Genomic DNA, 14,425 nt, shown 5'->3' with positions numbered 1-14,425 from the left:
TCTATGTATTTTCTTACTGTCCATTTCTAATTTCATTTCACTGTAATCTGATAAAATTCAAGGAATAATGTCAATTATTTTGTATTTGCTAAGAGTTGCTTTGTGGTCTAAAATGTGGTCTGTTTTGGAGAAGGTTCCATGAGGAGCTGAGAAGAAAGTGAATTCAGCTCTTGTTGGATGAAATATTCCATGTCTGTTAGTTCCTTTAGATTTATAATCTATTTTAGGTCTGAAGAGTTTGTGCTGATTTTATGAAAGGCCTTTGTAAGAGAGGTATTAAAATCACCAAGTAGTATTGTATTGGGGCTTAAGTCTTTATGTTTAGTGGTGATTGTTTTATGCAATTAGATGAACTAACATTTGGGGCATAAATATTTACTATCATTTTATCTTCTTGTTGGATTGTTCTTTTTTACAATATGAAGTGACCCTCTTTGTCTCTTCTGATTAATTTTGGCTTGAAGACTCTTTGTTGAATATCAAAGTAGCTACTTCTGGGTTTTTTTTCCATTTATATTGAATATCATTTTCCATTCTTTCACTTTAAGCCTGTGGCTATCTTTGCCTGGAAGATAGGTGTTTTGCAAACAACATATAATTGGTCTTGGTTTTTATCCATTCTTCCAGTTATACAGAGATGTTTAATTTCTGCCATTTAAAAAAAATCTGTAGTTGTAGATGGACAGCATGTCTTTATTTTATTTGTTTTATTTTTATGTGGTGCTAAGGATAGAACCCAGTGCCTTACACATGCTAGGCAAGTGCTCTGCCAGTGAGCTATAGCCCCAGCCAAATTTCTGTCATTTTGATGGATTTCTAATGTTTAATTCAGTCCTATTTCTTATTTACTTAGCTACTCTTCTAAGAATATCTATTTTCACACTCTCTTTGTTGTTTTTATCTTCTTTTGTGTGTAGTATCTATTTAAATATTTTTACTAAGTTGTAGTGCCAGCTTAGTAGTCATGAATTTTTTAGTTTATGTTTATCTTGGAAGTTTATCTTTTATTTCTTCTTTGACTCTGAATGATAGCTTGGCTGGATATAGCAATCTTAGCGGCAGTTATTTTCCAAACACACCTTCTTATATTTTAGAGTTTGTGCTAAAAAATCAAAGTTTATTTTAAATTTTAATTTGTTCCCATTAGTTATACATGACAGTAGACTGTATTTTGACATATTATACATACATGGAGTATAACTTCCCATTCTTTCAGTTGTACATGATGTAGAGTTATACTGGTTGTGTATTCATGTATGAACATAGGAAAGTAATGTTTGATTGATTCTACTATCTTTCCTATTCCAATTCCTCCTCCCTTCCCTCATCCCCCATTGTCTAATCCAAAGTATGTCTATTCTCGCTGCCCCCTTATTGTATGTTATCATCTGCATATTAGAGAGAACGTTTGCACTTTGGTTTTTAGGATTGGCTTATTTCACTTAGCATGAGAGTCTCCGGTTCCATCCATTTACCAGCAAATGCCATAATTTTATCCTTTTTTCATTGCTGAATAACATTCCATTGTGTATATATACCACATTTTCTTTTTCCATTCATCTGTTGAAGGGCACCTAGCTTGGTTCCATAGTTCAGCTATTGTGAATTGAGCTGCTATAAACATTGATGTAGCCATGTTACTCTAGTAGGATAAAAATCAAAGTATATTTAAATGGCTATCCTTTCAATAAAACCTGATGGGTTTCTCTTGAGGGTTTCAACATTCTATCCTTGTTCTGTGTGTTTGTTAGGCATTTTAATTATAATGTGTTGTGGACAGGTTCCTTTTTGATCTCTTGTATTTGGGGTCCTGAATGCATTCTGTGTCTCGGTGTCCATCTCATTCCCAAAGTTTAGAATTTTTTTCAGTTATTATTTCCATGTAAAGATCATCCATGCCATTAACCTATGTCTTAGGACCCTCTTTATTTTCTGTGATTCTTAAATTTTGTTTCCTTATGTTGTCCCAGATTTCTTGTATATTCTGTTCATGGTTATTTCTTTCCTATTCTTTAATTCTGTTTGAGTATTCAAGGCTGGTCCCTTTGTCTTACAACTCTGAGATTCTTCTACTTAGTCTACTTATTGGACAAGCTTTCAGCTGAATTTTTTACTTGATTTATTGTGACTTTCATTTCCAAGATTTCTGTTTGGTTCTTTTTCAACATCCCTATTCTTTATTGAACTTCTCATATTCTATACTAACTTATTAAATTGGTCACTTATTTTTCTGTGTTCGTTTGTAATTCATCAAACTTTTTAATAATCATTTTAAATGCTTTATCTGGCTTTTCATCCACTTTGATATATTTGGAGTCAATTGCTGGTGAATTATGAATCTTAGGAAGTCTCATATTAACTTTATTATTATTATTATTTCTTGTATCACTATGTTGAGATTTGTGAACCTGTTGGGATAAAGTTCTTTTCCATTTTATGTGAGAATCTTTTTAGGGCATAGCCTTTTCTTGGTGAACTGTTATGGGATATCAGGTAGTTGTGAATTTTTGAATATATTTTCAAGTAGGTTTCCACAGATGTAATTGATTTTGGCTAAAGCCCCTCAAAGAAATGGTGTCCACAATTTCTGTGTTCTTTTTGCTCTTGCTTTAGTAGCAGATGTCCGTGCACTGAATATGGGACCTTTCCCTAGCTATTTCTACTTGGAACCTAGATTTCAGTTTGGGGTTTTCTCTTCCCTGTTTTTTTTTTTTTTTTTGTGTGTGTGTGTGTTAAAATATTACTGAAGTTTGAATGGGGTTATGTTGAGTGTGTGGAGCAAAGTGCCCTGTCTTTTGACTAGGTTGGGAATGAAGCTCAGCAGCAGTGTACCTACCCTGTGGTCTTATAGTGGCACACTAGATTCACAGCACCTCACGAAAGGAGGAAATAAATAACAGGGACAATATTAGGAAAAATATAGAGCATTAAAGTAAATCAGATGCCTACTATGACATCTTAAACCACTATGACATCTTAATGGTGGGTTCAAAATTAACAACAAACAATCATGACTTAAATATAGCATTAAACACCAGGTGTCAACTACAACATCCACAATAGTAATATCCTCAATAACATTAATGGTGGGGCAGAAATTATGTAAACTAAATAGTTTTAAAAGATGGTAAAACACAGTTCATTAAGAGAAAAGAAAATGGGTTAGGAAGGCAAAAGAAGGCCAAAGGAAGTAAATAATATTCAAAAGGTAAAAAGAAAGAAAAATAAAAGAGACATAGCAAGTGAAACCCAAAAAGGATGAGGAAAAAAAAAGTTAAAGAAACAAAATAATGAGAGACAAAGAAAGAGAAAACAGGATAATTTGGTTATTGGAGAAGAAAGGAGAGAAGGAGTAACAAAACAAACAAAAAACTAAGAAAAAACAATAAACAACACAAAACTTAACTAACCCTCAAAAAAAGGGCAACAAAGAAAGAAAAATGATTATTTATATATATTTATATGTTAATATACATATCACATATATATTACATAACACACATCACACACACATACGCAAATAAACATACCAAGGAAATCACACAAAAAAATTCTTAACAGAAAATGAAAGAATTTTCTCCACTGAGGTGGTTAAAACTGTGGACAAAGATGAATATTTACTACTCATAGCAGGCTGTTCATCTTTCCATTTTGTGGAGGGGCTATGAACCTCGAGGACTGGGAGTTATTAAGTCTTTCCTCCTTTTGTGTTGCTCACCAAGTTGATAACTGGAGTGGGCTGGAACTAAAGCTGGTTGAAATTCCTTCAGCTTCCCTGCATACCAGAACAAAGTAGGATGAAATCTATCTGTTAGAAACATCTATTAGAGTTTTGTCCACAGATTAGGTTGATACTAGATAGGTCTGATGCAGAGTTCTAAGTGAGAAGTTCCAGTGACTGAAGTGTAGCTCTGGTGGGAACTTTGGATATCTGCTGGGTGGTATCTACTAAAGGGAGATTAGATCAACACACCCCCGAGGGCCAGGCAGATGCTGACCTCTGCTGGGCATCTGGATCTGACACTTCCTAAGAATTCTACTTACAGGGCAGGGTAAGCAACTGCCCTGGGTGAAGGCAGCACAGGAAGGTCTTGTGTATTTCAATGCCTGTGAATATGGCCTTCAGAGGCTCGGTCCTTGAATGTGATCAACCTACCTGTTTGATCTCCTGACCCTCTTCAGCTAGTCATGGGAGCCACCAGACTTAATGGAAAAATGAGTTGTAGATCCCTCTGTGTCTCTGATTTGAATTCCCCTGAATACAATCTTCTCTGTACCTGTGTTAATCACATTCTTTCAGGTTTACCCTAGGCCACGTGGTAGGCGCTCATCAGAACAGTGTGGCAATATTTGCTATGATCTCCCATGTTCCCAGAACTACAAGCTACAGTATGACCTCCACAAAATGGTTTCCTTCCTCAGCCATGTTTACAAGTTTTCAAATACCAGCTCATTGTGAAGCCTCTGAATCAGCCAAGTTTACCTTTCTATTCTATAGATGTTCCTATTCCACATTTGTACACTATTTCTCCCCCTTTGTTTTAGCTCTCCCTTCTGTGGTGACCAGGCATCACTGCTACTCTTGGTTTGGCTCTGATGTACTCATTCTTATCCTCTGCTTGAAAAACCAGAATTTCTGGGTCTTTCTGTGACTGTCCAATATTGAATTTCAGTGAATTCTTTCAGATATCCACTGTGCTCAAAAACAGTATTCCCAGGGGCTGGGGATATAGCTCAGTTGGTAGAGTGCCTGCCTCACATGCACAAAGCCCTGGGTCCAATCCCTAGAACCACAAAAACTAAAACCAATAGTATTCCCATTGCTTCAGTTCTGAGCCATGGAGTAACTGTAAAGCACATCCTTTCTCTACTTTGTCATATTTGTTTTCTTTGGATTTCAAATGTTAAACTAACCTTGCATTCCTGCAGTTAACACCTTTTGGTCATAATGTATTATCTTCTTCATATATTGTTGTTTTTTATTTGTTAAAATTTGGTAAGAATTGTTGTTTCTGTTCATAAAGGATATTTTCTGCAGTTTAATTATAGTTATTTTTTCTAATTTTAATATAATACTAATGTGGGCTTCATAGAATGAGTTGACATTAATTTCTGGAAAAGTTTTTGCTGAAATAATATTATTTCTTCTTTAAATGTTTGCTAGAATTCACCAATAGAGGGCAACTGAACATGGATTTTTGTGTGTTGGGCAGGCAAAAAGGTTTTAAACTTCACATTCAGTTTCAATTTCTTTGATATAGTACTTCTTAAGTTCTATTTCTTCTCAAATAAGCTTTATGATTTGTATTTATTAAGGAATTTGAAACATTTCTTATTTCTTAAGTTGAGACCCAATGTTGTTGACTTGAGATATATATATATATATATATATATATATATATATATATATATATATTTTAATGTAGAGATCTAGAATAAAAGAACAGAAATTCTCCTCTAATTATCATTTCAGCTGTATACCAAAAATTTTTTAGATGTTGCTTTCATTTTCATTAATTAAAAATTTTAATTTCCTTTAGATTCATTTTTTTAAATATTTTTTTAGTTGTAGATGTACACAGTGTCTTCATTTATTTATTTTTATGTGGAGCTGAGGATTGAACCCAGGGCCTCACACATGAGAGGCGCTCTACCGCTGAGCTACAGCCCCAGCCCCAGATTTATTTTTGATGTTAGAAGTGTATAATTTTTAAATATATGGAGTTTGTCCAGATAACTTTCTTTTACTTATTTATAACTCAAGCCCATTCTCAGAAAAATACTTTGTATGTCTTTTATCATTCTACTTTGATTGCAAGCATAAGTTAAAGTCATATTTTTCGACTCATATGTTATTTCTCATTTTTGTGCTATTATAGACAAATATTGGATAAAAATGAACTTGAAATCTCAGCATTCTATTATTTTCTTAAAATCCAAGAAACAAGTTCTGAGTCAAAGCCTATTCTGTTTACAAAATTTGTTTATACTATTACATGATTTGCTTCATGTTTATATTCAATAATGTACAAAAACTTTTTTCAGATCAATAAATATTTCTATACAATGCTCTTAATGACTGTATAGTATTCCATTTTATTGGTTTGCTAAATTATATACAACAATCCTCTATTCTATAGGAATCTTGTCTTCTAATTTAGGAAAAATTTCCATAATGATTTTAAAAATCACAAATGGATTATTAGCTTGTAGAAAAGGATTGGACTTAACAAGGCAGATTTGGGAAAATTAGTCAGGAACTAGATTTGGGCTGATAAGGACTGCAAGTAGAGAAAGCTATTTCAGACCATCTGATTCTAAAATGGGGGCAGGAAAATGGAGATAACGGGAAGGATGAAAGAAATACCAAAATGAAATGATTTATCATGCTTAGCAACTGATTTTCTGGGATTTTAAAATCAGTATCTTTAAAGAAACAGCATTTTCAGATAAGATCATATTTTCACATTTTAAAGTATTTTATCAGCACTTGTGCTTATGTGTCAAACAGTAATGTTTCCTAATTACTTAAGAAGGATTTTGTTTTAGTTAGCTTTTTTTGCTGCTGTGACCAAAAGAGGAAAAGTTTATTTGACTCATGGTTTCAGAGGTCTCAGTCCAGAGACATCTGACTCTCTTGCTCTGTGCCTGGGGTGAGGTAAAACATCATGGTAAAAGAGGATGGTGGAAGAAGAAAGCTCAAGACATGGCCAGAAAGGGGCAGAGAGACTGCTCCACTCACCAGGTATTTAATATATACCCCAAAGTCAATCCCACAATGACCCACGTTCTCTAGGCGCACTCTACCTGGCTACAGTTACCACTCAGTTTTTTTTCCTATCAACAAATTAATTCACTAATTGGGTTGAAACTCTCATAACTCAGTCATTTCACCTCTATAAACTTTCTTGTGTTGTCTCACACATGAGGTTTTGGGGGACACCTAATATCTAAACTACAACAGGTTTCTTAATATATTATAAAAGGAAACCAGGGGAAATATTTTCTAAAGCAATTATATCTAAAGAAGAACATGGTACATCACTCACATTATTTTATAAGGAATTCTCTTAGCCTCAAAATGTTCTGCCCTTTTGAATTGTATACTTACCATATAACGACATAGTAAACTTCATAACTGTCTCTAGTCTTATTATGCTTTTCTCTATTATTAAATTTCAATGTTTCAAAGCAAATGACGGTTGATGATTTAATGTGGAGAAAGAGAACCAAGTCACCTGAGAGGACATAGTCCGCATCCCGTCTCCTGCAGTGCTTCACCAGTGCCTGGAGCATGGCAGGAGCTTGCTGGGTATGTTCAATGAAGACAGAAGGCCTATGGATGAGCCTTTTAGTTATACCTTTCATTGCCCATCTCCTGCCCTTCTTAGTTCTTTTTCCTACCCCCACACCAGAGTTGAGTTGGCTTACTGGTTCATTACTGTCTCAAAGCCTTATATTTTTTCATCCAGAAAATGAACATGATAATTTCAAATGTATTGGGTATAAGTAAATGGAATGGGAATATTCTAAATGGTTTCTAATATCCTATAGAATTATAGGGATGAACAATAATGTAATTTAAAGGTTGTGCTCTTAGAAACACATGTGAGAGTCACACTATAAAACTGAATCACCATGGGATGTTCAGGAAACTGCCTGCCTATTTGGGAAGCTTTTAGAACTATTTAGCTTCTACCTCCCTGATCTAGGAACCACCAGAGACAAAGCAGAGACTGCCACTCTGCCTGTTTACCTCTCACCTTTCAAATCTTTCAAGATATCTGATTGGCATAACTAACTCACAACCAGAAATGTAACTGCATGGGAGGCTCAGAAATAGTTTTTATTTGGATGGTCCTTGTGTCCAGGTTAATTTCAGCAGTTCCACTGAGGTAGATTAGAAGGGGAAGAATAGATATTGGAAATTATCGAGTAGTCTCTGCCCTACACACCCTATTTTCATTCCCAGTATCTCTGAGTGTCTTCTTTCCTAAACAGAGAACAATTTATAACTTACCCAAGAGTACAACTGCAAAGACCCATCCGGAGACTGAATCCAGATAAAAGACCAGGATCTCAGAGTGATACAAAGTCATCACCAGCAGGTCTAGATATGGCTACTCTTGGCATGTCAACTAGGGAAAGACAGGTAAATTATCCTCTCATGCCCAACACACACAAACACACACACACACACACACACACACACACACACTTCAGTGGAAGACTAGGAACAACATAACTGCAAGAAAAAGTTCCCTGCAGACAAAAATATTGTTTTGGGCAGGAATTGCAGACATCCATGCTTTGACAGTACACTACTATAATTTTCTGAGCTAGCTCATCCAACAGCCTGTAGTTTCTTTCTCATCTCCATGACCCCTGACTTTATCTTCTTGAGAGTCCTTCCTTGTCCATAAGCTTCTCAGCTACATATGACCTGGGAATTCAAAAATTTGCCTTTCTTGGAGCTGAAAAATGTTCACATCCCACTTTTTTGTGTGTTTTTCTATTAGTGCTCAGTGAGGCTTTGGCATGCCAAGTTTATGCTTTCTTTGGTTAAAAAAAAAAATTCTCATAAGCTTCATAGACTTTCCTCTTTCTTCTGGTCAGTTCCAGGGTGAGAATTATATCCAAAGAACTCTAGATATTTATATGTGTTTAAGTCTGAAGATCTGATTTTAGTTATTAGCTAGATTCTGCACAGCCTCTCCTTTCAAATGAATAGTGGTATTTTGGGCTAAATTTTGTCCCCTTCATTCCTCTCCCCAAAATTTGTTTGAGTTCTGACTCCTAGTACCTCAGAGTATGACCTTATTTGGTCATAATTAATTAAGAGTTAATTAATTCAAAATGAGATTATTAGGGTTAGCCCTAATCTGACTGACTGGTGTCCCTATTTTAAAAAGAAAAATTTGGACACAGGCATGCATGCCATATACAGAGATTGCCATGTGAAGACAAAGGCATAGATATAAGTGATACATATCTACAAGTCAAGAAATCCCTGAAACTGGCAGAAAACCACCAGAAGCCAGGGGAGGGGCATTGAACAGATTTTTCCTAGCAGTCAGCAGAGGAAATGAACCTTGAAGATATCTTGGTCTTGCACTTCTAACCTTTAGAGCTAAGACAATAAATTTTATGCTTAAGTCACCCAGTTTGTGGTATTTTGTTATAGCAGCCCTAGAAAATTAATATAGATTTGTATCCATAATTCATTAAAATAAAGAGAATTGAGTGATAGAGCAACAACCTAATCAGACCTATTCTACTGGGTTGAGTCCTGCTGTCTAACTCAAAATACTTTGAAGAGGTTCTGGTAAATATTTGTGGTCACAATGTTCCTTCAGAGCAACATCTTCTTTGCTTGCATGTAGCTACAGAGAGAAAAGACTTTCAATAGGCACTTAATTATTACTCATAAATATTTAGATTATCTGACATAAGTTTAGATTCTCTGTCTTTTCCTTTACAGACATATTTCTTTTGCTCCATGCAGCCTGGCTAGATCTCAGTATACTTCATCTCTCTTCTGTAGAACTTTGCTGAACATAGCAAAAGCAACAAATCTATAGCACCATTCTGAATTTTTCCAGTGATCTAGCCTACAACTACAAGCTTGATCAGCATGTAATATCCCTTCCAAAATATTATAGGAAACTATTTGTCAAATGCTTTGTCACTGAATAACAAAGAGTCTCCAGTTTTCCAGACTGCTATATCCTTCCTTGCCATTTGCTTCCTGGGCCACTAAGCCAATGAATTGTGCATTAATGTATTTTTGGAAAGCATCCCACTTCTAAATCCCAAATTTTGTACCAGAATATAATTTATTTTAGGTAGTTTAAATAGAAAGGAATTTAATAAAAGTTTTGCTAAGGCTTAGAGAATCAACTGGAGAGCTAAAGAAACCCTCAGAATGCTTTGAGAAAGTACAACAGAGTTGGGCCACTGTGATGGTCAGCTTTCTATCACTTTCTATCTCAGGTAAAACAAATACCTGAGATAATCAACTTAGAAAGAGAAAAGGTTTATTTTGGCTTACAGTTTCAGAGTTTTCAGTTCATAATCAGTTGTCCCATAGTTATAAGCCTATAGTGGTACATCATGGCTACAGTGCAAGACAGAGCAAAACCACTCACCCCATGGCTGGGAAGCCCGAGAGAGAAGAGGAAGGGGTGGGGTTCCACTACTTCCTACTATGCCCCACCACTTAAAGATTCCATCACCTACCTCCCAACAGAACTTGACCAAACCTTAAATACATGAGCTCTGAGAGATCTGCCATGATTGTAAAGCAATCTTGAGCCAGGGAAGGAGTTGGGAGTACAGAAACCTGTAGTAGAATTGCAATAGTAGCAATAAAAGTAGATTTCGGCTTTCAAATCTTTCATGAATGCATGTAATTAGAAGAACACAAGGCAATTCAGTACTGTATCTGTAGGAGTGTCCGGGAGATGTCTGTTTTTCTGGACTATGATGTGTCCAGCTGAAAATCAAGGGTTGTAGTTGTATGAAAGAAAAGGGGAAAGGAGATATTACAGAACAATAAAAAGTCAGATTGTGAATGTAATATGCCACTCTTCTGGCATAGAGTGGGTCTTTACTAATGGACAGATTTATGGAATTATAAGAAAACAGTCAAATCAGATACCAAATCAAATATGTAAAAGGAAAACTATGTCACAATTGTTTTGAGCTTTTTGATATTCAGGTGACACACCGTGTTCTCTGAGCTGGAATATTTGCGAAAGTAAGCTCTGCGTTACAAAGTTCATTCTCTGAAGTAATAAACCCTATAAGATAAAAATCTTGATTCAATTGAACTCTCTTACACTTTATTATTTCTCAAGTGATTTCACCTCCCTATATTTTCTGATATGATCCAAGGAGATAAGGGCTCTAAGGTGTGTATCAAGCCTGGTTTATTTCTTTAAAAAAAAAATCCTAAACCTAGATTTGTGAAATACAGTTTAGATCAGAGGTCAGCAAAATTTTGCTATAAGGGGTCAGGTAGTAATGATTTCAGCTTTGTAGGCCATAGAGTATCTAGTACAGTTTCTAGTTATGATGTTGTTGCATGGAAGCTGTCATAAATAGTACATAAATGAATTACTGTCCCTGTCCCAAATAAAACCTTTTTTTTAACAATAAAAGTAGGGGCCTAATTTAGAAAATTTATTATAGTTTTCTGACTCCTGTTTTGGATACTTGCGTAGGATAATTTTTAAAAAATCATCAAAAGTACTTTGCTGATCTCTTATGATGTGGATTCTAGCTGGCTCTTTCCCATCTATGCTGTAAAGAAAGGGTCCTCTTTTTTTCACACACTAAAACTAATTTCTGATTTTTGAGACAACACTTTCTTCAGTTTGTTTTCACTTTAAGATCATATGTCAACATTCTTCTCACCATTGGTGAACCTGAACACAATGTGAAATTTCTTTGACTTCATTAAGCATCTTCATAATGTGAATAGAAAGTTGCTGATGACTTTGGTCAGTTACACATGCAATGACCTTAGTGCTTTTCTGTTGGCCTCAGTTGTGGGCTGGATTCACCTACAGGCTTCTGATATCTTTAGGATACCATGAGAATTTGTGAGTTGGCATGGCCTCCCACACTCAGTTGGAAATTTCAGTTAGCCTCAGTCTGGCTTTTTCTATGGCTTTCCTGTCCTAGCAGGGTTTCAGCTTTTTTACTGAGAGGGAGCACAATAGAGTGACTAAGAGTGAAAGATCACATGACCTCTACCACTCATTAACTATGTGACCTTAAGATACGTTTTAAGCCATTCATGCTTCAGAAATATGCAATATAGGGATCATGATAGTACCTACTTAAAGCAAAGCCTGGATTGTATATCAAGAAATCCTTAGATGCAATCTATAGTGGAGAATTTGGTAACATATATTTATACAACTTATGATGATTATAATATTGCTAATGGACCTTATTTTTATCAGAATATTTAGATACCTGAACAGATAAATTTTGAGGCTTTTGTTTGCTTGGTTTTGTTTGAGTATTGTTATGGGCCAGGCTATTTGGGCAATGACCAGACAGACTCTATTTTACCCTGAGACTCCATATCAGGTAAGACATGCTTCTCCCGTGAGAAAGCCCTACTTCTGTACCCATTAACAGTTACCTAGCATAACACACTTGGCAATACAAAATAGCAATTTATACAATGTAAAATTGTTCTCTATGCTTTCCATTTTTCTTGGACATGTACCTTGTCAGAGATTGATTGTCTAGACATTAGTAACCATTCTCTAATTTGTACTCAACTAGGGTCATTTTGACCCTCTTCCCTTCTGCTTGCTTGCTGCTGTGCTAACCTGGAAAGTCCTGTGGGAAATACTAATGTACCCATTGCATTGTTTTGCTAACTGCCCAATTTAGTTTCTGTACCTTCTTGCTTACAGCTATGTCAACCCAGATGTAGTTTTTGCCTTTAAATATCGGAAAACGCTCAGGCTTGGGTCTGTTCCTTGCAGAGACAATTATGGGTCCTGTGGGGAGCAGTCGCCAGTTGGTGAGCTAAAAAAAGACTCTTCAATTTGGACAAAACTGGGACTTGGTGTGTTTTCTGGGTGACCTGCCCCGCAATAGTAGGGTCTTCCACAATGAATATTTCCTATATATCAGTACATTGTCTTTTACTATTCAGTTGCTCTAAATTTTCTCAAAGTACCCTTATTTTTAAAGACAATTGAGCATAAACATTAACCAATATAGCAGGCAACACACACACACACACACACACAAAACTAAATTACAATAATGTAACAGAAGTGTGTACCACAGATAAGTCACTATTCAACCAAGCGGTTCTTAACAATCATCTGTTCCTCTGGCCTACTCACTTCTCACATAAACTTTGCTTCCTCTTCTTTTTGAATGGTTCTGAAATAGTAGTCAGACTGGTCTGTGTTGGTGACATCAACCTAAGGATGTGAATTGCCCAGGGGGACTTTTTAGAATTCATCTACCTAGACTCCCACCCCATAGATTCTGACTTACTGTTTTAGGGTAGAGCCCTGAAATCTGGTTTTTACTTGGAATTAGTTGCTTTACCACTGAGCTACATCCCCAGTATTTTTTATTTTGAGGCAAGGTCTTGCAAATTGCCAAAACTGGTCTTAAACTTTGCCTCAGTCTCCTGAGTTTCTGAGATTATAGGTATGTGCCACACCTGGATGAAGTCTATATTTTCAAACGCCTCTCCTGGTGGCAGACATGTGAGAGATTTGGGGACTTCTACTCCATATTCTGATTCATGTTTTCACCCAGCTGTTTCTCCACTATCCTCATGCCATTTTCTTTATGCTCACTCGGGTGCCAAATTGTGCCAGCCTCTCTGAAGCCACTGTCTTCATCAGTTACAACAACCCTGAAAAAAAACAGAATCCCTTATTGCAGGTAAGGACACTAAGGCTCAGTTTTGTTGAGTAATTTGTGCAAAGTCTTGAGCTATGAAAATAAATAAATGCCTGGCACAGTATACACAGTATAGCAGGGACTCTGAGAATATTTGTGGATCTGAACCTTTCTCCCACATCACTCCCTACCATTTTATTTACAAGAGGATGTACTTAATATTAATAGGTGATATTAGCTCATTTACTTCAGCATGGGAAAGGTTTTTTGAGGGAATGGACAAGCCTTATATTTCTATGAAAGTCAGGGATTGATTACAAGGAACAGAAACAAGATACCCATTGAAAAGGCAAGAAAAACACATATTGAAAAGATCTAGGAGAATTTCATGGAAACCAAATGTGGACAAATACAGCTAGGCCTTATAAAAACTGGATTCAGCATAGTCTTAGATGTTTGAGATACTTTTGACAATAAAAGTAAAGGGCATTTCTTACACATATATTCTCCCAACATGTGTATGTATATGTTTGGCTATACCACAACAGTTGCTCCAGGTAACTGCATAAGAATGCAGGAATGGTGTACCTTGTCTCCTCAAAACATAGATGAAACATTTCAGGTCCTCCTTCCTGCATCAGCTACTGCTAGAATGTCTGCTCCTAGCACCCCACCTCCTTCCTGCTTTTTTCTGACTTCAAGTCAGAGAAAGCCGACTGCTGAGTTTTTTTTTTTTTTTTAATAAAGGAATGTATTGAATTACATAAATAAAAGGTAGGATTAAATTTGGCTCAGGAATTGGCTGACTCTATCTATACACTCAAATGATAGCATCTGGTCACAGCTTCATTCTCTTGACTCCACTTTCCTCTGTGTTTAAGTTTTATTCATATAAATGGTGGTGCCCAGGAGTTCCAGTCTAACTTCACATTTTAGGCTAGCTTTATTTTCTTTTTCTTATAGAAAATAAAGATAGCTTTATTTTCTTTTTATATATATATATACTGTCTCTTATACACATCTGTATTATACA

Source organism: Marmota marmota, unplaced genomic scaffold (assembly GCF_001458135.2).
Source record: "Marmota marmota marmota unplaced genomic scaffold, marMar, whole genome shotgun sequence".
NCBI lineage: Eukaryota > Metazoa > Chordata > Mammalia > Rodentia > Sciuridae > Marmota > Marmota marmota.
Note: the sequence above shows the minus strand (reverse complement) of the source record.